We start from the raw sequence: 25711 nt of genomic DNA on the forward strand, positions 1-25711 counted from the left end.
GGATGAGTGAAAGAATGGAAGGATGAGTGAAGGGAAGGGTGGGTAGATGAATGGAAGGGTGGGTGGATGGATGAGTGAAAGAATGGATGGATGAGCAAAAGAGAGGACAAATGGATGATGAGAGAAAGGATGGATGAGTGAGTGAGTGAACGCATGGATAAAAGGGTGAAAGGATGGATGTATGGATGGATGGGATGTGTGAAAGGGAAGGCTGAACGGATGGATGGATGGAGTGAAAGGGTGGATATATGGATGAGCAGAAGGATTGATGGATCAGTTAAAGGATGGATAGCTAAAAGAGGGTTGATGAGTGAAAGAACTGATGTATGAGTGAAAGGGAGGGTGGAAGGATGGATGGATAGATGGGTGGATGGATGGATGGATTAGTGAAAGAATGGATGGATGAGTGAAAGGGAGGCTGAATGGATGACAGGTGAGTTAAAGTGTGGATGAATGAGTGAACGAATGGTTGGATGGATGAATGAAAGGGAAAATAGATGGATGAGTGGATGGGTCAAAGCATAGATGGATGAGTGAATGGGAGGATAGCTAAGCAAAAGGGTGAACGGATGGATGAGTGAAAAGAAGGAAGGATGGGTGGTTGGGAAAAGGGTAGATAGATGGATGGATGAATAGATGGATGGAGTTAAAGGGTTGATGGCTGGATAAGTGAAAGGATGGATGGATGAATGACTAAAAGGATGGATACATGAGTAAAAGGGTGGATTGAACGATGGATGAGTGAAAGGTTGGCTGGATGGATAGATAGATAGATAGATAGATAGATAGATAGATAGATAGATAGATAGATAGATAGATAGATAGATAGATAGATAGATAGATAGATAGATAGATAGATAGATAGATAGATAGATAGATAGATAGATAGATAGATAGATAGATAGATAGATAGATAGATAGATAAATGCATGTATGAATAGGTTTGATGGATATGTTTAGAGATGGATGGATAGATTTGGATATGGATGGGTGGACTGATGGAATGGTGATAGACTGAATGATGGATGAAAGAATAAATAGATGACAATGTAAAGGTGAAATGATGGATATCACGAGGTGGATGGAAGGATGAAAGGACAGATGCTTGGATGGAAGAAACAAGAGAGCTTTTCTGTGGATGGTTGTGATGACTTGCTTCATTTGCTTGGTGCCATAAGAGCTGCGGTTCGAAGTGGGGTGCATTTTAATTTTCTGGCCACTTCCTTGCTTTCTAGCACGTTTTATTTTTTTAAAAGGAGCCATAAGCACCTCCCTCTTCTTTCTGCTTATGATTGCCTGACAATTTTCCTGATGATCGTTACCTCCCACCTCGAATGCTGTAGTTCGTCTGATCCATGATCCCAAATACTGGTCCAGGGTCTCCTACCACCTAGTCTCTCCACTGGATGCCGATTAACAATGGATGCATCTGAAAGGCCCTTCATTTATGAAATAAAAAAGTACATGCATCTCACCCAGTTACATGTCTTCTCTTTTCACCAGGTACGCTCTTCCAGATCCTGGCACTCAAGCTCAACTAATAGCCTAAATGTCCCTGTCTACAGGAAATATTGAATCGGTGATTGAACACTTCCAGTTTTTACTTCTTAAGTTCATCCAATACTCTCCAATCCTCCCCTGCATGGCTACCTTCAGAAAACATCTCAAAACCCACCAATTCTTGAAGTAATTTTCTTGTGCACCTCCTCTATAAGACTCAGTGCCTTCCTCGGCAACCCTTAGCTCTACAAATTGTGAATCATTATCATCATCATCATCACGGGTAAAGCTTTCCCGTTTGGAGCTCTAAGTCTGTGCTCAGATCAATCAACCCTTATAAAAATAAGGCACAGTACCCTTTTGCTGGTTTCAAAGGTTTGTCCTCTTTTGCTGTCTGCAGGGGTGAATGCATGAGGGAATTCTCTGGATGAAAGCATCAGTCATTTTAGTCCCAAATAGAGGACCCCATGTTAAGACGAAGGCTGTTGATCAGCCCCTTTGTGCTGACATATGCTCCCATCCCCACTCAATGGCTGGGGACAGCTAAGTGGTTAGTGTTTATACTTTCTATCAGCACATCAAGTGATGTCTCATTTGAATGCTAATTATTTGAACTTGATAAAGGCAGGCCTGAAAAACTGGTTTAATTCTGTTTGAATCTCAGGTAACACACAATGTACTTCTTTGAAGGTTAATTTTCTCTTGCAGATATGAAAACCCTACTTTCACCACTGAACTATCTTCTGGGGCAAAGTTGTGAAAAACGACTTTCAATCATAATCTGACCTTCCGAGAGGAAAATGTAACATAAATAGCGACACACAGCTCTCATCAGTTGTGCACTGTGCAGACATGCTTTTCTTCAATATTTAGCTTATTCAACTTTTGTTTATTAAGTTCTTATCCTGTGTGTTTAAAGGCTATACTTAGGCGTGATTATTCAGTGCATAAATGTAGGTTTCATACAAGATAGTGCACTTTTCTATTGAAGTGGTGTTTAACCCCTCATACTCCTGTATGTGGATGGTGTTAATTCCTTGCCCCAAGGCCCATTGGCACCCATTATGGGAACACTACACGCTGAAGCATATTTCATCCAGGATCTGAAGAAAAATGGACAATAAACCTGATCTTGATGAGCACCATTAGATACCCTTGCTGGCCAACATAATTTTTAAAACCAGCTGCATGATTTACAAAGCGCTCGCTACCAGCACCCCTTCTGATTGTACAGACAAGCTCACCATATCTGGTGGTTCCCCGCACACCTAAATCCTGGACACTATCAGACTGCAGACTAAGAAATGTGAAAAAAGAGAAACGAGGTGACATCTATGCACCCATGAGTTGGAACAACATCTCTGTATCCTTTCAGGACTGTCCCAACCTTGCTCGAATTTAGGGAAAGTGTTAAGGACTCACCTCATTAAAGTAAACTACATCACCATGCATTAACCGTCCAAAACCCAGCTACCTCTCGCTCACTCATTGACTGTACACAGCTCTGATAACTTTTGACTAGGCTCATGCTATAGAAATACTATATACATACATAAATATACATACTTTTCTCTGAAATATTACTGCTGTGTTTCTTTATATGAATGCTTTATTACATTTTCAAAAGTACTATTTGTAGTGTGGGGGAATGAATGCACAACCATCTACCCTCCTAGGGACAAATACAGTTATATGTAACATCATAAACAAGTAAAGATGATCCCTCATATGTAAATGCAGAGGGCCATTTCCCATCAAGGGGGTCAACATACAACATGCACGTCCAATAGCAGGTTTACAACTATATTGTATTCCGCATCACCAAAGGATCAATGTCAGGTGTACATAACCTTCAAAACAGGTATCCTTGCAGCCAACACATGTACTCTCCCCATGTCCAACCCCACCCCGAAAACATCAAGAACATTAAGAACCAAGAAAATAAAGTGCAGTACTTAAGAAATTTCACCCTACTGTGATGTAGTGCCCTCTTAACAGATAGTCTAAACAGAAGTAGTGATCGAGAAGTGAAAAGAATGCCTCCGGTTTTCTGGGGCAGAGCAACCCACAATTCATGTTGGAGTCTTATCCATACCCAACAATCCGCCACAAGACCAGAGGCATCTATTTGGCTAATGGAAAGCTCAGCCATTAGTTGGAAATTGGACCTAAACCACTTCAAAAATGGATGGGTGGCCCTCTAAAGTATATATGATTATGTCATAAGATTTCCTTCAAGCAGACTGTGGTTTTGGGGAGAATGGCTCTCTTCCATTAGCTGAGGATTTGGAGCTAATCAACGATTGGGGGGGGGGATTTTTGGTTATTGTGAGAAGTTGTGGAGTAGCACCACCATCACCCCCAGTTCCCCACCAATCTATGATTGACATTGCAATTATCTCCTCACGTCTGCCCAGTAGGGACCTGGTTTCTGACTCTCCCGTAGAATGTGGACTATATCACAGTGTACCCTAGAGCAGCACCAGCAGGAAGAGTACCCTATGATCTTCGCTTGTTACAGCTGGGGTGGGGACCAGTGCCACCGGTGCAGTTTTTTATAGTATCTTAGATTAAGACACATCTCCCGGAGATATATATAGTGGTGTTCCAGAAGGTCAGTCCATGCTTTGTCTGTGTAATCTACCTGTAGCCTGGCAGGCCACCCCTTTTTCAAATGTGTGTGTAACAGAGATGAGAAAATTCCCATCAATGTGTATCTTATACAACACCAAGACCACCCCTTTGTGTGTTCCCTATGTCTGTAGATACTGCCGTAGAGATTTATGGGGTGAGAGACTAGGGTCAACGTTAGACAATGTGTCAGCAGGCAGTTTTCCCACCTTGAATTCAATTTGAGATGGTAGACTGTGGGAACTTCAGTAAAAGATACGAGCTTACACCCAGACCGTAAGTGGTCCATCATATGTACCCTCTTATCAATCAGCTTTTCCAGTAAGGTTCTTGATTATCGATTCGTATCATACCATTACCCAATAATGGTGATTTTTCATTTAGCCTACTGTCCGATTTCAGTATATGATGTCCAATCTGCCATGCATGCACAGAGGCCAGCAGCACTTGGATGGGCCCTGATGAGTACCTGCTTATCTTGTGAATGGAACATACTCAACCCTCTGGCCCTTGCCCATTAGTGTGTTTCTGAACTCCGCTGGGTAGTCATCTACTCCAGGGGCTTCGGACGTGGGGAGCACATCTATGACCTACCTAACCTCATTCTCGGATATTTCTTCCACCAGTTGAGCAGTTGGCTCAGAGCTCCATTTTGGCTGGGTTATACTAGAGAGAACATCCTCTTCCATTTGGTGGGGCTCTGAACTTTCTGCCATGTACAGATATCTATAAAATCAATGCAAAGCCTGTAAGATATCAGAGGGATGAGTCAGTGTTTCCCCTAAGTCAGTCCTGATAGCCAAAATTGTAAAGGCAGCCTCCTGCTGTCTAAGTTGGAAAGCCAACAAGTGCCTGGCCTTCTCCCCCTTTCAAGTGTCTCAGCTTTAAGCTTAGTAGGGCTTTGTCCACTTGGGAGGTAAACAGACTGTTAAGTTCTGCCTTTCTCTTCAAGTGTTTCCTGAAAATACTGGATGAATGAGTACTAGAGTACTGAGCCATGAGGTGAGTGACTTGACTCTCTAGTGTGCAAGCAACCGCTAGGGCCTGCCGTTTGGCAAGCGCTGAATCAGGCATTAGCTCTTCACATATAGTTGCCTTGCTTGCTTCCCATAGAACATGGGTAGAGGAACCACGTCACTACTCTGCCTTAAGTACATAGCGGTAAGGTGCTGCAAATTGTGTTTCACTTCAGGATTTTAGGAACTGGAACTATTAAAACATTAGTGCCACAGCAGTATGGGGTGGGATGCCCCCCGCAAGCTCAGTTTTACTAGGTCTTAGTCAGAAGTACTATTCTGGAAGATCTACAGACCCGCGATGTCCGGGAGAAGAGCTGGCAAAGAAAGATACCAATCGATTCTGGTGCGGGTGCCATGTGAGCAGGATGTGAACATTTAGTAAGGATCAGAGGGGTGGGTCAATCGCCAGGGGTCCATCAGGGAATGATCAGTCATGAGATCTGCAAGGATATGTCAATCTTTGTGTCTGGGAATCTCCTGTCCACTCCTAGTAAAACTTTAGCCCTAGGTTGGGAGAGGAGTATGTGGTCCAAAGTTTGGATCAGATGTTACCTGTCACCTGTTGGGCATAAAGCGAGCAGACTATAAGTGTGAGATCTTGTGTACTAGCTTAAAAAAAAATATACTGGCTGCTTGGGTCAGACTACGTTTTGTGAGCCTTCAGTGGCAGTTCCCTCTCGGTCCAGGATGGGGACGCCTCCCTTCCTGAACGGCTTGGAGGAAGTGGCTTCAGTCCTGTCACCTTGTCCATTGCAGGAGTGGTGTTCCCTGCCCACCCAGGCTCAATGTAACTTCTCATGTTTGACTTCATGGATGAGTCTCTTGATTGAGAGTGATATGGGGGCAGTGTTTCAAGAGGTAATAACGCATCTTTTAGTGTTCTGTGTAATGGGTGAGGGTGTTGACAATGAGCAAGAGCACTCTGAGATTTCCGTCATGTCCAGTCATGTCAAATATACTCCAGGAGGTTCTCTTAAACCCCCTCTGATAATAAAACAAGACTAAGTAGGGAAAGAGAATGCTTCCCAGCAGATTTGGTGTCTTAGGTAGAAGGGGCTCTGAACAATGTTATTGTGCACCCAGAATGGATGACAGGACAAGCGAAAAGCGTGTCGAAAGATGTCTGCTTGACAAGGACATGGACTTTGGCACAATGGGTCTTTGGGTTGAAAATGGCGATGAAAACCTGGGATGGACTGGGCAGACACCCCGGGTGAGTCTGTTTTCTCTAGCGGGGCAGTGGGTGCCAAGGGCCACCCACCGACGGCCATAATAGCTGATGAAGACTGACAGTAGAGAGGGAGGATGATCAAGGCAGAAGGATCTGGAAGTGGCTTCAGGGCAACCCTGATAAGTGGAAGGCATTCAGGGTCATGGTAGGACACAGGCCTGAGTGCAGTGTACCAGAATACCCAGGCATGGATTTGGGGTAGGTCGTGGGAATGCGTGGTATAACTCCCGCTGCCCACAACCACAGGGGACAAGGTGCACCCCATGCCTCACACTCACAAGTGCACTGTACAATGAATATGGCCAACTGTCATGGAAAATTAGAAGAACTAGGCTGCGATGGAGCAGAGAATTCGACCTTAAATAGATCTATCACTAAAGCCAAATGCTTAGCTTGACATTTACATGAAATCACTTTGCAGATATGGCACGATCACAAAATTGTGCCCTTATTAAACTCACATATGCTTGACTGTAGAATAAATGTGTGGCTTGTTTCCGATCTGACATGCATGCTAATGGTGTGAAATGCACAAATCAATCATTTTTATTGTCTTTCTATCACTAAAGACCACACTGGGCTTTATTTTCAACACTATTTCATCTCTCCTTAAAAAATACATGTTTTAGGAAATGCTAAACCATGATGCTGACCTGTATTTGACTTCCTTAAACTGTCATTACTATAGAATGTGCTGACCTTATACATGTATTTCTCATTTCCAGGCTACATGTTTTCATTGCATCTAGCTGCCACACATTCACACAATGATAAATAGAGAACAGCATATTAAAACAAATAGAGCTTACAAGAAGACGTGACTCTCTTGCTTTCACAATGCTGAGTTAAAATGTTTCTGTCTTTAGAATAGTTCATTGTTCCACAGTGGAAACTGAACAAGCTTATAGTTACAGTCTGGTGGTATGAATGTTTATCAACTAACTGATGCATTTGGATAGCGTTCTGTCTACTTCAAGTGCTTATGGTGGGAACGAAGGACGAAGCTACAGATGATCGGACAATCCCTTTCCATTGGTTCGAGATGACCGAATATTGGAAGTTATCTTTACATGTTTTGTGCTTTTATATTAATGCGTGTTTCCTTGGGTAGTAAGGCAGACTCTAACAGAACTGCTCTCCATGAGGAGTTCTTTTCCTGACTGCCTCTCCTTGCCCTCTTTTACAGACTTTAGCTGGGCGCTACTGCTGACAGCTTCAGTAACTTACCACTTGGAAATTGACCCCTTCAACTTGTTTTCTATATCCTAAAGTATTTTCAGGTGTAGCCACTGCAACACACATTGCTCGCATAGGGAGCCTCGGCTGAGTTTTCCTGAACTACTCCTTATGGGTAGTTCGACTTTAAGAATACTTCACAGATTTTGCTTTTTTATAAAGAACTCTTTGTGGGTTCTACTCAGCACTTTGAACTATACTTTTCTTAGAATATGGATAGATTATTATATTGAACACGCTTGTTTAATTGCATTTATTGTTTCTAACCATGCTTTCTTGATATTTCTGTAAACGGATTTCTCTGATTTACTAATTGCATAAAAAGACAAAATATGCTCTCTAAACTCTTACGCAATAAATACATGTTTTTGACCCAATCCTAAAACTCTCATTATTGACTGAGCTAATTACTGAAATTGATAAAGTCTATTGATCTGATTTCAATTATTCTCCATTCTAAAACCGTGGCAAAGTTCTACTGACCTGTAGGAAAAGAAAAGCGCAGAAGCAGAGTGCATCTTTGTAAGTGATGTGTTGAACTGAGTAAATTATTATTATGGTTCTGCTCTATCAGCTTCTAAACGTCACAGTGGGGGCAAAGCTCTAGGGACAAAGAGAGGTAGGATTGACATGAAGTAAATCTTTCTTCAAAGGAGAGCGTGACTTGTCCCTCAGAGAAGGCATCCCGTTTTTAGGTCTCGCTGAGCCCAGCGCATGCGCTGGCTCGGAGAGACATTTTGTGTGTGAGTTTTTTAAGTGCTGCTGGCTGGCCTAGCGCCTGCGTGCACGTGAGCGTGCACGCGTGCAGCCGCCATGCCCTAGACCAGCCAGGAGCACTCGTGAACGCCTTTCTGCGTCATCGCGATAACTTTCGCTTTCATAGCGATCGTGATCGCGATGACTTTCGTGGCCAAAGCTTGTGTTTTTAATATGTGATCTTACAAATGACCACTAGAGGGACCCCGAATATAAAATGAACACACATACTCCCCGCTTTCTTTAAATTGTTTGGTTAATTTCTAACAAGGTTTATCCTACCGTACGAAACGTCTATGTACTTGTTTTATTTACCTACTGTTTTCATCGCCCTCCACTCAATAAAGATCTTTTAGCGCTCTTTTATTTTTGGTACACATCTCCCACTCTTAACTGCATGCCTTTTTTTGTGCATTTTTATAGATCACAAACTTGGTCCAAGCCAGAGATATTGACTTTGCCTCTGTCTTTAAGCTGTGCTGTAGAGAAGTGTGCAGCATGCTGAAAAGTTATAATAAAGAAGTGTCAGAAGCATTTTTTGTACCTTATATATGACCAAGAAAGCATTATGTACAACTGAACGACCATATTAAAAAAGTATTAACAATAAATAATGTCTTGAGTTATTCTTTATCCTTGCAATGCTAGCTACTTCTCTCTGCCTGTTCCAATGGTTGCTTGTTATGTTTTTTTTGTTATGGGGAGCATAAATAACGGAAGGGTGAATGTTGGGGAATAGTACCTGTATAACAACACTAGCAGCGGACGGATGCTAAGGGAGAATCAACAGGTGACAGATTCTGAGGGCAGACTCAGGTGGTGCTGGTAATGCTGAAGTGGTGGTAGTGACTAGTGCAGAGGTGCAGAGGTCATGCTGAATGATACTCAAGTCTTTACTGAGTGATGCTGAGGTGGTGGTGTACTGGTGCAGAGGTGGTGGTGACCTGGTGCAGAGACAATGCTGAGTGATACTGAGGTGTTGCTGAGTAATGCGTAGGTGGTGCTGACTAATGCTGTGGTGCTGAGTCATGCAGAGGTGGTGGTGCTGCATTGGTGCTCAGGGGGTGCAGATTTGGTGCTCAGGTGGTACTGAGTGATGCTGAGTTGGTGCTGTGCTGAGGTGATGCTGAGGTGGCGCTGCACTGATGCTGAGCTGGTGCTGTGCTGAGGCTGAAGTGGTGATGGGTTGGTGCTGATTTGCTGCTGAGGTGGGGCTGCGCTGGTGGTGGTGGTGGTGCACTGATGTGGAGATGGTGTTATGCTGATGCGGTGTTATGCTGATGCAGATGATGTCGCCGGATTCTTATCTACCTTACCATCACCAAGAATCCTCTCAGGTCCTCAGGATCTTTTTAGCTGCTAAATAGTGTAGAGGGGAGGAAATTCAATCCTTCGTACATAATCCACAGAACCAAATTTCAACTCTAAAGGACCACTGACTCCGGATCTAAATTTTTAAGGATTTATTACAAAGCCAAAAATAATTGCACATACAGGCACCTCAGCACGAGGTTAAGAAAATAAATGGGCACTAATACAAAAAATATCCTATGCAGGAGTCTCATCCGACTCAGAATAAGAAGAATAATCAATTCCAATAACATCAGAAATGCGATGATTAATCCAGTCTCTACATTAGAAGTCATTAGCCTAAAAGAAAATCAGTTAGTCTATCCCTACTCTATCTCTAAGGTGACATCCCTACTTAGCATTTTACCTCCCAGTCAAGAGAGTAAAAGGTGTCAGAAGTGAAGACTTCCTTAGAAGTGCACTCACTTAATCTGAGCTCGCTCTAAGATGTCCCTTATACAAAATCCCAAAAACATAGAACACGCCCTTCGGCACACCTCTTCAGCCAGGTTTTCTTCCAGCACTTTTCCAGTGAAACTTGTATCCCATCCAACGACGGTTAGCTTGACCTTGGGTCCCAGACACCAACTTCTGCTGAAAAGTAGCATCCCTAAAGTCCGGTGTACTTCCATATTGGCTTCTCCTACCATCCTAACTCCTAAAAAAAAGACCTAGTCTCTCTAACAAGCTAAATGTCCTTGCACCTGCAACAGAAACATGAGAATGAAAACTTTCCACTTCGCTAAGATTTTCTGACATCCTGAAACCCAAAGCCTTTACCAGGGGAAATCAATTCTCGGCCTACAGCATTTATCTAACATTAGAAATGAACTGGCCTTTCTCTTTAAACGTATATGCGATCAGGCCTTTACACAGTTTAAATACACACTCCTAAAATCACACTATAAGTATGAACTTCATTACACTTTATACATGAATAAGCAGACTACACGTGCAGACTTTAATATGGTAAACCTAATACATCACATTACATGAAAACCAATCATTATGCATTGACTAAAATACATTTGCAGTGAACTACGTCATTGCTCTTCATGAAAAGCATGGTTACATTTCTAATCACACTTATGTTATGCAGATTCTAGTGATACATTTCTAAGTCACACCTTAATACTACTTCAATTAATATGTGGGTGCGGACTAACAGTGAATATGATGCACCCCTACAAATTTCAGAATAATGTGGCGCTCTATCACAGAGATGGTGTTGTGCTGGTGCTGAGGTGGTGCTGTGTTGGTGCTAAGGTGGTGCTGCGCTGGTGCTGAGGTGGTGGTTCACTGATGAGGAGGTGGTGCTGTGCAGATGCTGAGATGGTGCTGTGTGGATGTGGTGCTGAGTGATGCTGATGTGGTGCTGAGTGATGCTCAGGTGATGTTGAGTGACGTTTTGGTGTATCTCAGGTGATGCTGAGTTGGTGCTGCGCTGGTGCACTGATGCTGAAGTGGTGCTGTGCTGATACAGAGGTGGTGCTGTGGTGGTGTTGAGTGATGCTTAGAAGGTGCTGTGGTGGTGCTGAGGGGTTGCTGACTGATGCTGTTGTGGTGGTGAGTGATGCTATGGTGGTGCTGAGTGATGCTGTGGTGGTTCTGAGCAATGCTGTGGTAGAACTGAGTGATGCTGTGTTGGCACTGAGTGATCCTGTGGTGGCGCTGAGTGATGCTGTGGTGGTGCTGAGTGATGCTGTTGTGGCACTGACTGACGCTGTGGTGGCGCTGAGTGATGCTGAAGTGGAGCTGAGATCCTGCTGAGTGGTGCTGAGGTGCTGCTGAGTGAAGCTGTGGTGGCGCTGAGTGATGCTGAGATGGCACTGAGTGATGCTGAGGTGGCGCTGAGGTGGCGCTGAGTGATGCTGAGGTGGCACTGAGTGATGCTGTTGTGTCACTGAGTGATGCTGTTGTGGCACTGAGTGATGCTGTTGTGGCACTGAGTGATGCTCAGGTTGCGCTGAGTGATGCTGCAGTGGAGCTGACTGATGCTGCTGTGGCGCTGAGTGATGCTGTGGTAACGCTGAGTGATGCTGTGGTTACGCTGAGTGATGCTGAGTTGGTGCTGAGTGGTGCTGTTGTGGCACTGAGTAATGCTGAGGTAGCACTGAGTGATGCTTTGACCTAAAAAGGAAATGAGAGGAAGAGACTGAATGTGGAGTGAAGAGATGGTGTGAGGGTTCACTCTGTAAATTGCATGTCAGAGCCTTAGATCTTAATCTATTATATCTTTACAAATCTGGTGCAGCTCTCCCCTTTCACGCAGCACAGTGCAGCTACACCACTAACTGCACTGCCTTGCAGATGGTGGCACAGGACACAGTATGCCGTGGCCCAGGGCTGCCTGGCGGTGACCGGAGGTGGGGCAGGACACAGTGAGCCATTGCCCAGAGCTACCTGGCCAATGGTGGCACAGGACACAGTGAGCCGCAGCCCAGGGCTGGCTGGCGGTGACCGAAGGTGGCACAGGACACAGCGGCCGGGCCCCAGGGCTGCCTGGCAATCTCGAATGTAGGGGGTTTATTTATAGGAAGGTTTGGGTGAAGATTCTGCCCAGCCGCACCCTGCCTCCTATTACAGCATTCAGCTTCACTGATGAAGAGGGCTCGTTTTGGGCCTGGCTGTTTTGAACTCTGCCGATCAGAGGTCCGGCTCGAGGGATCGCCGAGGAGCACAGGTGTGCTTCAGGACTGGGCTCACGGTGCCAGTCTAACCTTGGAGGGTATGACCCCACAGGTGCCACCTGTGAGCAAAACAAACACTTTTTTCCAGCATTGACCCCACACCAGGCCCCGGGGAGGAGGGGGCAGTGATGGGGTCACAGAGAAGTGCACAGGGGAACAGTGAAGGCAGCCACTCATAGCCTAAGTTCAACCATCTCCATCACCCTCAGGGTTTCGTGTGGAGGGGGCAGAAGCCCACAGCGTAGTAGTTTCACAATAAAATGCACTGTAAAACAAATGAAATTGATGTTATCCATTACACCGATCGGAACCAATTGTTAACTTTCACTGCGATTGTATGGGTAACAAGCATTTGCAATGCAATAGGACTCGCATTTACTCGAGACCTATTGCATTGTAAACGAGATTGCCAGCGGGCGATAAGGCACGAACAACAGGAGTTCGTAGGTGGGTGCGAGAAGGCACGGACTGCGGGAGGGGGGGAAGAGGAAAGAAAATGGTGCTCACAATCAAAATAAAACATACTGTGCAACACTCGAAGTAAAGGGGTCAGTAGTCGTGAAAGGATGCAAATGACAAAAAGAACAATTGATGAACAGAATGTAGAACAATGTCATACATTCACCCCAGTACAGAGATCTGGGCGTACATCCATTGTTTTTTTGCTCACCATGCCATTCCAGTTTGGACCCAGCCATATGCAAATCAGTCTTGACCCTGTACCCAATGGGAACGATACAAATGACGACATGGCCGTCATAAGGAGGGACTAACAAGCCTAAAACCAATTGGAAAGTAGCATTTAGGAACGACAAAGACACAAGGCAATGAAAAAGATGGGTTGAGTGTGGCATTCAAATATTCAAATCTACCCCCAGTCTGCAGTCTCAGGATTTGGGGGCTGGCCCTAAAGTAGCTCCTATGCACAGAGGGCAGAGGGCAGAGAGACAGTCTGCTGCTCTCTGTTCAGTCAGTGAGGCGGGACACACGAATGTATGCGACTAGCTTTGAAACTGATATTTTTCCACCAAACAAAATGTGTTTGTTTATAATGACCCGGAGTTTGAGTCGGTGCAATAGAGTATCATTCCATCGAAGAGGATAGCTAGAATCATGAAGTGCTCAGTGCACATCAGTTAAGAGGATGCACTTTTTCTAATGAACAATTTCCTGTCAAAGCCAATTATGGTAAAAACGTTCAGCATTCATTGTCTGGAAAGCGAAATCACATTTTCTGATAAGGCCCTCTTAGATGTAAGATATTCTGCATTGACTGCAGTGCTTTTACCAAGCTGTAAACAGTTGATAAAAGTACTTTTTTTTATAAATTAAGGTCAGCTCTGGTGTGTTATTGACTGGCGACTACCATTAATGTCTTAGATTTGTTCTGCAAAAAACATAGCATTATCTTCTTACAGTAAGCATAAATCTATGTTAAATATCAATCTGAGAATATCTTAGGGCCTTATTTATGGGCTTTTGCTGTAGGGCTGCGCCTCAAGCCTCCCTGCTGCGCTGCCGTAACGCAAAAGGAAAGGGCAGGAATGCTCTGTATGATATGGCACATTTCAGTCCTTTTTGCCTGCGCCGGTGCACAATGGGCTGCCATGCGCCAACGCAGGCATCTTTGCACCATGGTGCAAGGGTGCCTGTGTTGCATGGAAAATTGATTTTGTGCAGGAAGTGACCCTTGCTGCACAAAATCAATCCATTCACGTGCCTTCCTTTTTCTATGTGTGCTGCACAATGCCACACCAATTTAGAAAAAAAAATCGTGATTTCAATTCATTCATTGTTTGACTTTATTCGGTTCAATTAAAACCATAAAAGCGTACGCGCTATCTTTGAAAGAAAGAAAGAAAGAAAAACGAACAATACAGTTAACAATATAGCTTTGGTCAGAAACATAAAAGCAATATAAAAATCTAAAATACAGAAGCTCGAATAAAGTGCAATGTGCAATCCCAGAAAAGACATTTGGGAAAATGTTTTCGAAAAAACCATAATAACCAAACAGTTAAAAATTACCATAGTCAACAATTCATTGTATTCTATTTCTCCACAATTATTATCTATACGCATTGGTGTTAAAACAATTATGGTAGTTTCTCCACAATGTCCAGCTGCTTCGCTACAAAGTTGCAACCCTCATAATCCCAGGGCTCTCACCCAAATGGCCCAGCACCATCTCAAATACTTGGCCACTTCATATACTGTAACTTCTCTAGTTTCAGTGCACAGTAGCCTAAGTGAGGTGCGGTACTGCCTACTCCCCATCAGCCTACATATAGGCAGTATCCATTTCTTCTTTGGCCGAATATAACCTGGACGAAATGAAAAAATAAGTCGGCTAGAGACTCCTCAGCGCTAGAGCAGATGGGACAGGTGTTCCCTAACAACAGACCGCGGCTGCCATTTTGCAGTGAAAGACATAATGTGATTTAATAGATAATTTGAGACCCAAACGATAAAATTCCAATCAGTAGAGTCAGAGATTTTGTATTGTATCACTTTAGATAAAAGGAGCGCCAAAAGTACGTATCTGGCTCTGCTGGACTGGGACAATGTTAAAAGCACAATGTCAAAATCGCAATAAAGCTCAGCCAGGCACAGGAACAAGTTTGGCCTGGTGAGAGTTCTACCTTAGGTCCTTGGTGTGATGTCTGCGTGGCATTGCTTTGTGGTGCTTCCAACTGTCGGCTCCGATGAGGCTGTTTGGCGGGGCTTTGCATCACTCTGCATGAGTTCTGATGAAGATTTCTACTGTGCAGCCAGGCTATGCAGGGCTTCATGTCACTCACTGTTGGTTCTGATGAAGCTTGCAGCTGAGCTTCAAGGCTTTGCGCCGCTCCACACTGGATTTGATGAAACCTTCAGTTAGGCCCCGAGGAGTTCTCTCTGATATTAGCCAAGGGTGAAGGGCATGGGGGGGACCCTTTTTGGGATCATGAACTCACTCCAGCAGAGGCCAGCAGAGCTCAGGCAGGTCCAGTTGCAGGTCCATGCAGGTCCAGTGCACCAAGGGTAGTTGCAGGGTGCCTCTGGAGCTTGTTGTGTCCCTGTAGCTTAGAACATGAGTCACTTGGATTTTCCTGGGAACAAGGAGATGGTGCAGTTCTTTTTCAGAAGTGAGGCTGAGATGTTCTCTGGGAAACTAAGAAATCCTGAAGTAGCAGGGCAGTATTCTGGTAGCAGCAGGGCAGTCCCCCGAGAAACAAGGCAGAGCTCCAGCAGAAAGGCAGTCCCCTGGAGTAAAAGGCTGTCCATCCGAATTATTCCATGAGTGAATAGCAGAGTTGTTCTGAATGGCTAATATTTATACCTGGTGTCAGCCTTTGAAGTGGGAGAAACTTCAAGGCCTTTCTACATTTTGGAGAGGTGGAGAGGTGTGGCTCACCGGTTAGAGGCCGCCGACCCGTAAGCAGAGAATCAGCCAGGTACCAGGGTTCAATTCCCGACGCAGCAGGGTCATGGACCAGGGTCAAAACGGACTCGATAATTCTTGCCTCGGTACCTACTCTAACCAGGAACACACTCAGCAACTCTGGGCATTAAGCTTGCCTCATCTCTACAACAGCCCCCCACAGACGCCGGGATTCCTGGTTTCACCTTGGAGATATCCAGAAAGGGACCATCTCATAGGGAAAACCAGGACGGGTTCCCCAGCGGTCTTCAGCGCCAGGATACTCCATGGAGTCACAGCACGCTTTACAAGTACACCCACATTTACATTTACATTTTGTACTGGAAAAGATCTCGGTTGACAATTGACTGGTGTCAAGTAATTTTGTGAGCATGTTGGAGGCAGACCTCTTGAAATACAAGTGGGGCAGGGAACAGCTCAGCTCCTAATGGCCCATCCTGCCAACATCTAATCCCCATTTGTCTCATGGCCTGGAAGAAATACACAGAGGCCAACTACACCCCGTCATGTAACCCAGGACACAGGCTGAAGACACCAAAAGGTTCGGACAATAACATACAAACGTTCTAAAAGTAGTATACATAACACTGAAGGTTGGAATGCTTGAGTTAATCTCAACCACTAGTAATCATTCACGGCTACATCCCAATCCAATGTTATTCTGCACACCATGGCACCTCAGTTTGGACCCACCTATATGCAAATTACTGGGAAACAATATGATATTGGATCAAAAAACCACAAAGCAAAAGAAACGGAGTGACAATAAAAATAAATATGGTGGTGACAAAACATAAAGTGAATTAAAAAGGAAAAACAAACCCAGAGCACGGTAAATAAAGTGACACAATAAGTGACATTACACTATATGAAAAAGGACAAATGCCAATGAAAAAGGGGTAAAAACAAAAAGGGGGAAGGAAAACGGCAAGAGAATTTGAAAAGAAAGGTAAGGGTTCATAAATGGAGACTTAATGACAAAATGCACGAGAAATGAACAACTCTAGGATAAATACGGTCTCAACAAGTGGTGCTGCCTAATTGAAATAATATTGGTACGAAACAAATTGTAGAGAATGTCTTGACATAATAAGCAAAACAAGTGATGGAAACATTCAGCTGAATCAAATTTAGAAAGAAAATTGTATTAAGAAAAACAGCCAATGGCGCAAAACCACGGAAATTAAAACTGCAGATTCGAGAACATGTAGAACATTAAACGTCAAGAGATGCAACAACTGTGAGGCAAAGGGGCAGAAAACGAGGTAGGGGTGCCGTAAAAAGAACAGAGTGAAAAGTTTACAAAGTAGTGAAAAGAGTACACAGGCGCTAGAACATGCAACTAACAAGCGGTGCGTGGCACCATGCAAAAGGCAAAACGGAAAAATGTAGGAGCAGGCTGAGAGGAGGGTATACTAATGACTACTAATTGACGTTTAATGTTCTACATGTTCTCGAATCTGCAGTTTTAATTTCCGTTGTTTTGCGCCATTGGCTGTTTTTCTTAATACAATTTTCTTTCTAAATTTGATTCAGCTGAATGTTTCCATCACTTGTTTTGCTTATTATGTCAAGACATTCTCTACAATTTGTTTCGTACCAATATTATTTCAATTAGGCAGCATCACTTGTTGAGACCGTATTTATCCTAGAGTTGTTCATTTCTCGTGCATTTTGTCATTAAGTCTCCATTTATGAACCCTTACCTTTCTTTTCAAATTCTCTTGCCGTTTTCCTTCCCCCTTTTTGTTTTTACCCCTTTTTCATTGGCATTTGTCCTTTTCCATATAGTGTAATGTCACTTATTGTGTCACTTTATTTACCGTGCTCTGGGTTTGTTTTTCCTTTTTAATTCACTTTATGTTTTGTCACCACCATGTTTATTTTTATTGTCACTCCGTTCCTTTTGCTTTGTGGTTTTTTGATCCAATATCATATTGTTTCCCAGCCCTGAAGAGTCACAGTTGTTCTACTGTTGACGAAACACGTGTCGGCTGGCGCCCTTTGTTCTGATGAAAGACATCGTTTGAATTAAAACAACATCTTTCCATTGTTCATTGAACTTTGTTGTTTTTTCTGTAATCTCATTAACAAAATTGTCACGTGTGCACAGGATTTGCTTATATTTGTTCTGGTATGGGCTTTTGCCCACACCTTATACAGGGGTTTTGGGTATTCCCCTGACCTGTTTGCACCGTTAAGCATTGGTTCTTTGTTCTTCTTACTTCATGTGTCCGTTTATCTGCCTTAGCGCCATTTATCCTGTCTCCAAAATCCTCTCTGGTCCATATACGTTTCTACACAGGATAGGCAGCCATTGCAGAACGGTACCTCTCTTTCTAAATATCTCTTACCTATTATGGATAGGGATAAGATTGCATCAGAACTTTTCGAGAACTTGGAGAAGGGGTCCTACAAAAAGGATACACCATCAGGTGGAATTCCCAAAGAAGGCCTTAGAGACAAATTCATTAAACTTGAGAGACTAAAGAAAACCGAGAACTCTAGATGGTGGGATAGTGCAACCCTTAAACAGTACCTAAGACTTAATAGAGTACCACGGGGTTTGCGCTCCCAAATCTTCCCTACTTTTGACGACCTGGATGATGATTTACTAGGCAAATGGGAGGAAGCACTCACAATCAACTCTAATACACTTATCCACATTCTCATAGAGAACGCTGAACGCAAAGTAAAAAAATTACAAAGCGAAATCTCACAACTTGAAGTAGAAATCAAAGATCTCAATCTCAAAGAAGCGACTGAAAAGAACTACACCATTCTTAACGAAATACTCAACAGACACCAAAACGAAATCAAGGACAGGAAGAGTAGACAGTTAAAAAGAGACGAGGCTGACTACAAAGAAGGACGTGTTTTCACCTTCGCCAAAAAGTATGATGCACTGGTGAATTCGAACAAACAAAGTGACAATTCTGAGAGAGGTGATACTTCTTCTGTCTCTTCAAGCACCTCTTCATTAAATACACCTGTTACTAGCGATACCGAAGCTGATCCCCAAGGAAGCACCAATACCTCCAATTTTTTACGCGAGGTCAGAACCATAAGAAGGGAAAACAGAACACAGCAAAGACAGAACACACTAGAAAAACCAGGAGAGGGAAGAGATCAGGCAAAAGACGAATACAAGAGGAAACTCAGATCGGGCGATCCCAACAAGTAACTACCAACCCAGAGGAGGTCCAAGTCATCAATCTTTCCTCTACACCACTGAACAAAGATATGACCTCCCTTCTCAGCTTAGGCCTTAATTTCAACCCTCATGAAACTGGGGATCTCTGTAGAACTAAGATTGATCTTTTTAAGTTCATTAGAAATCTCAAACTGAAGAAACACTTTGCTTGTTCCCTGAGTGGTAATAGTTTATCTGAAACTATGAATCGGACCACCGCCCTGAACACACAGAGCATCAGAGAAATCAAAGATACTCATCTGCTCATGACACTCAGCGAAATGGATGATCATCCCTATACACTTGAACGTCTACTTACGGAATTAGACATTGACACTGACCACACCATTACCAGCGGACTCAAGGTGAAATCCAAATGGACACCCACACTACCGGGTAGTAATCCCATCGATATCTTCTACAATCTGGTGCTTGAAGATCTCAACAAACATGAAAACAAATTAGATAACTCTAGACACAAAGGCAGAGACAATCTATCAAGAAATGAGCGTTTGGCACTTGAGGAACTCACTTCCAATCATGACATAATCATTAAGGAGGCCGATAAGGGCGGAAATGTAATCGTCATGAACAAATCTGACTATCATGCTGAAATCATCTCTCAACTTAACGACTCTACTTGCTATGAACCTCTCACCAGCAATCCTACTGGCAACCTTACCAAACTGATCAACAAAAACCTAAGTGATTGGCACTCCCTTGGTTTACTAGACGATGAAGAAGTACTGTACATGAGGGTTGATAAACCTGTGTCTCCCTGGTTATACACACTACCTAAAATACACAAGCATCCCACCCGGCCGCCCGGTAGACCTATTGTCTCAGGGATAGGAGGCCCTACGGAACGACTAGCTCAATATGTGGATGTATTTCTCAATCCCCTGGTTAGGAACCTTCCGTCTTTCATACAGGATACTAAACATATTCTGAGTATTCTCAATGATCTCCAATGGCAACCAGGCATGATTATGGCAACACTGGATGTGGTGTCTTTATACACCTCAATCAAACCTGATCTTGGTCTAGAAGCGGTCACACAATTTTTGGAGGTTAGATCGGCTTCTCTATGGCAACATACCAACATGTTAATATCCATGATGGATATAATACTTAAAAACAATTGTTTTTTGTTTGAAGGGAAATGGTACAAACAAACCAAAGGTGTAGCCATGGGCTCAAGGTTTTCACCTTCGTTCGCCAACCTCTACATGGGCTCATTAAAGGCAACCTGGATTTGGGGCATTAAGGGCGCAATGTGGACTAATTCCATTGTATACTGGGGTCGTTACATCGACGATTGCTTTTTACTATGGTCTGGCACCCAAGAAGAGCTTGATGATTTCTGCATCCACCTCAATTCTAATAACATGGACATGAAGTTCACATGCAATTGTAGTATCTCACACATTACCTTTTTAGACGTAGAATTTTATGTTAAGGACAACACCTTACAAAGCAGACTTTTTCGTAAGGAGACAGCGTGTAACGCCATTCTCCATGCCACCAGCTCTCACCCCATACATCAGATTCAAGCCATTCCTTATGGTGAACTCATCAGAGCTAGAAGGAACTGTAGTGAAGACACTGAATTCAACAAATGCATGACTGACATGGGAAAAAGATTCTCTCAACGCGGATACGATACTAACCTCATCAATAAAGCTGTCAACAGAGTCATCAAAACGGACAGAAATAACACACTTCGACCCAAAACTCGGATCAAACCTACCCTCCAAACAACTAGACTGATAACCAACTATAATGGCCTCAGCTCTGTGATCAGAAGAAGCATGAACAAACATTGGAACATTCTTCTAACAGACAGAAATCTCAAAGAGATCATCACCACCAAACCTTCGATCACATTCAGACGTGGAAGAACTTTGCGCAACAGGCTTAGCCCTACCGTTCCTCATTCTGCCCCCACACGCTCTTGGCTCACACCACACACCATTGGCTTCCACAAATGTGGATGCTGTGGTGTTTGCAAATGGGCATTGAATGGAGTCAAGGAATTCTCCAGCCATCATAAACGCCGTTTTGAAATCAGGTCTAACATTAATTGCAACACCAAATTCGTTGTGTATGTGCTTGAGTGCACCTGCAAGAGCCAATACGTGGGCAGCACCATCAGAGCCCTGAAAGAAAGAATCAGCGAACATGCCAGAGCCATTCACACCAACGACTCAAGATACCCCATGGCCATACATATAGGCTCTTGCCCCACCCAAGGAGCTCACAAGAGATTTTCCTTTTTTGGAATTGACATTGCCCAACCCAACATAAGGGGTGGCAACCGTGAACTAAGATTGAGACGCCTTGAAGCAACCTGGATAATGCGTCTTCACACAGTGAGCCACGGCCAAAATTCTGACCACGAACTTCAATATTTCTTGGGTTCTTAACTTGTACTGCTCTTCTTTCTTATCTCCCACTCATTGCTCTTTTGCCCTTTATTGCTGACTACTCCTCTTGTGCTCTTAAAATTAAGCTTTTTTAACTTTTTTCCATACTTTGTTGTCCACTTCTTCTCTCCATAAACTGTTTCTCTCTTCCTTCCTTGTTTTTCTCCACTAGAACTTTAGCCTTATTTTCCTATTTCTGAACTTTCGATTATTTTGTTCGTTTGATACACTGCGAAATATATACTATTTCTAAGACATGTTATTTCTTTTTAAACGTTTACTTTTTGTTACTCATATTCACAGCATTTATTATTCTCTTTTGTTCTATCTTTCTGCATTAATTGTAATTATGTGTATACTATAATTATGCTTCCTCCTCTTTTTCTATCTTTCCCTACATTCATCTCGCCACTCCCCCTTTTTTTCTACTATGTCATGTACATTTCGTGTTCACTTGCTCACAATTTATTTTGTTCTGTCTTTAACACTTGTACTGTTGATGTGGCATTTGCCCATTTCGCGATTGTGTATTCATGCTGTTTCGCTATTTAAATACTTTTTCACGTCATTTTGCTTGCAACAACATGATTCATTGGGCGTAGTCTCTCCTTTGTTTTACCTACGTCACCAGAACCCTCACTTCTGGCTTTTTTCATGAAGGTTAGCCTTCTAGTCTTCAGTTTAATTTTCCTTTATAACCGCTTTCCGGTTTTCCCTCAATCCTCCCGCACTTCGGCAGACAGATCTCCTACTTTGCACCGTCATATACAGGTATTTGTTTTATCCCCGTACGCACTGGCCCTCATGCCGTACTTTTGTTGTGCCCTTTAGTTCCTCATTCCTACCGTTTCCTTCCAGCCCATTGGTTTCCTGGTCGGACCGACCCATGGGAGACCGCTTTACTTTTGATCCAGACGGCTTTTCATTATTTTCTCGTGACATTGCTCATCGTGGTGAGTTTTGTGTGCAGTTTTTCTTCCGCACTACGTTGTTATTGATTTCATTAGTATACCCTCCTCTCAGCCTGCTCCTACATTTTTCCGTTTTGCCTTTTGCTTTTCTTCACAACCCTGCTGTTTTTTCATAGTCTTAGCTGTCTTTTGACATCACCTGTCGACTTAGACTTGTTGTTTTTAATCTTATTTACATGGTGCCACGCACCGCTTGTTAGTTGCATGTTCTAGCGCCTGTGTACTCTTTTCACTACTTTGTAAACTTTTCACTCTGTTCTTTTTACGGCACCCCTACCTCGTTTTCTGCCCCTTTGCCTCACAGTTGTTGCATCTCTTGACGTTTAATGTTCTACATGTTCTCGAATCTGCAGTTTTAATTTCCGTGGTTTTGCGCCATTGGCTGTTTTTCTTAATACAATTTTCTTTCTAAATTTGATTCAGCTGAATGTTTCCATCACTTGTTTTGCTTATTATGTCAAGACATTCTCTACAATTTGTTTCGTACCAATATTATTTCAATTAGGCAGCACCACTTGTTGAGACCGTATTTATCCTAGAGTTGTTCATTTCTCGTGCATTTTGTCATTAAGTCTCCATTTATGAACCCTTACCTTTCTTTTCAAATTCTCTTGCCGTGTTCCTTCCCCCTTTTTGTTTTTACCCCTTTTTCATTGGCATTTGTCCTTTTTCATATAGTGTAATGTCACTTATTGTGTCACTTTATTTACCGTGCTCTGGGTTTGTTTTTCCTTTTTAATTCACTTTATGTTTTGTCACCACCATGTTTATTTTTATTGTCACTCCGTTCCTTTTGCTTTGCGGTTTTTTGATCCAATATCATATTGTTTCCCAGCCCTGAAGAGTCACAGTTGTTCTACTGTTGACGAAACACGTGTCGGCTGGCGCCCTTTGTACTGATGAAAGACATCGTTTGAATTAAAACAACATCTTTCCATTGTTCATTGAACTTTGTTGTTTTTTCTGTAATCTCATTAACAAAATTGTCACGTGTGCACAGGATTTGCTTATATTTGTTCTGGTATGGGCTTTTGCCCACACCTTATACAGGGGTTTTGGGTATTCCCCTGACCTGTTTGCACCGTTAAGCATTGGTTCTTTGTTCTTCTTACTTCATCTGTCCGTTTATCTGCCTTAGCGCAATTTATCCTGTCTCCAAAACCCTCTCTGGTCCATATATGCAAATTACTCTTGACCCCGGTCCAATGGGCACAGTCCAGCCCGAACAGCCAAGCCTGGTCTCCCTCAACCAGAACACAAGCAACGCAGGACAGGTTTCACCCTAGTTTTTGGCGCATCAGCCAGGTACACTTCCATTCCTGTGATATAGTGTGCAAAGGACCCACATCTGGGCTTACCCATCCCACTTAGGGTGTCAAAATTTGTATACAAAACAGTGATGATCAATTGTTAATTCGGCACACTATGCCACCTCAGTTTGGACCCAGTTATATGCAAATCAGTCTTCACCCTGCTCCAATGGGAACAGTTCAGCCCGAACAGCCAAGCCTAGTCTTCCTTGAACAGGAACACATGCAACCTAGGACCAGTTTCACCCCAGCTATGGCCTCATCTGCCTGGTACAGCTTAGTGCTAGTGACACAGTGTGTACAGGACCCACGTCTAGGCATACCCGTCTTACTTAGGGTGACAAAATTAGTATACAAAACAGTGATGGATGGATTGCTTGAATTAATCTCAGCCATTGGTAACCACTTGGGGCCATATCCCAATCAATTGTTATTCTTCACACCATGCCACCTCAGTTTAGATCCAGCTATATGCATTTCAGTTTCGACTCTGCTCCAATGGGAACAGTCTAGCCTAAATTGACAAGCCAGGTCCTCCCTGAGCCAGAATGGGACGGGTATGCCCAGGCGTTGGTCCCAGGCTTGCCATGCCGCTGGAGTCAAGTTTGCCTTGCTGATGAGGGATGATACCCTGAAACCGATCACAGGATGCTTCTTTCCAGTCCAGGGAGGACCTGACCTGACAGTTCAGGCTGGAGTGTTCCCATGGGGAGGAGGGTTAAGGCTGATTTTTATATAACTTGGTCCAAAATGGATTTGCATGGTAAGCAAAAAAACATTGGATTGAGGCCCAGATCTCTGTACGGAGGTTAATGTTTGACATTGTTCACATTCCGTCCATAAATTGTTCTTTTTGCAACCTTCTCGTGGCACTTTTAAAACAGACTTAAAATCTGGCTTTACCATGAAAGAGGATTTTAAAACAGTTCCTTTGAGACTACATGAAATTCCTACTAGATCCAAAAAAACATTATTACTTATTCAATGTAATAAGGTAACCAAAGGTTATCCAGTGGGAGAGATGGGCCTTACAGTAGAAAAAAACAAATGTAGGAGTTTTTCACTACCACGACATGTAAAACCTAAAAACACGTCTTATAGTTTAAATAAATTGCACCCTTCTCTACGGGCTGTTTAGGGCCTTCCGTAGGGATGAATTATATGTTTAAAAAACATAAAGATTGGGCATGATAGAAAAGTTATGTTACAAGGTTGAAATGGCAGGTAAAAGCTGCACTACAAGCTGCAGTGGGAGGCCTGTGATGTGTTAAAAGGCTACTTTAATTGGTGGCACAATGAGTGCTGCAAGCACACTAGTACCATTTAATTTACAGAGCCTGAGTACATTTAGTACTAGTTTACTTTGGACTTGCAAGTGAATTATACGTGCTAATTTGGTCTAAGCAAATGTTTTCATTTTTAGAGAAGAGAGCACTTTAGCAGTGGTTATGTTTGGTAAAGTGCACAGGGTCCTAAAAGCTAACAAAAACAGGCTCAGAAAAAAGTGAAGTCTAAATGTTTGGGAGTGGCCATGTAGAGAGGGCCTAGTCCAGCAGCACTTATAACAAAAGTAACTCAGTGTTTATGGGAGAGATGGGCCTTTACCAGAGTAAACATACTTTACAAATACCATGCACCCTGCCCTATATGCTTTTTTAGACCTACCTTAGGGGTGGCTTATAAAAAAGGTAAAAAGGAAAGTTTATTCTTGGCAAAAGGTTTATTTTGCCAGGTTGATATGGCAGTATAAAACTGCATCACAGGATGCAGTGACAGGACTGAGACATCTTTTGAAAGGCTATTTTAGTGGGTGGCACAATAAGTGCTGCAGCTGCACTAGCTACGCAAACAAATGATGGACAGAATGATAAATAAATCATACATTCACTCCCAGTCAAGAGATCTGGATTAAATCCATTTTTCTTTTGCTCGCCATGTCACCCCAGTTTAGACCCAGCCATATGCAAATCAGCC

Source organism: Triturus cristatus, chromosome 5_2, assembly GCF_964204655.1.
Source record: "Triturus cristatus chromosome 5_2, aTriCri1.1, whole genome shotgun sequence".
NCBI classification, from domain to species: domain Eukaryota; kingdom Metazoa; phylum Chordata; class Amphibia; order Caudata; family Salamandridae; genus Triturus; species Triturus cristatus.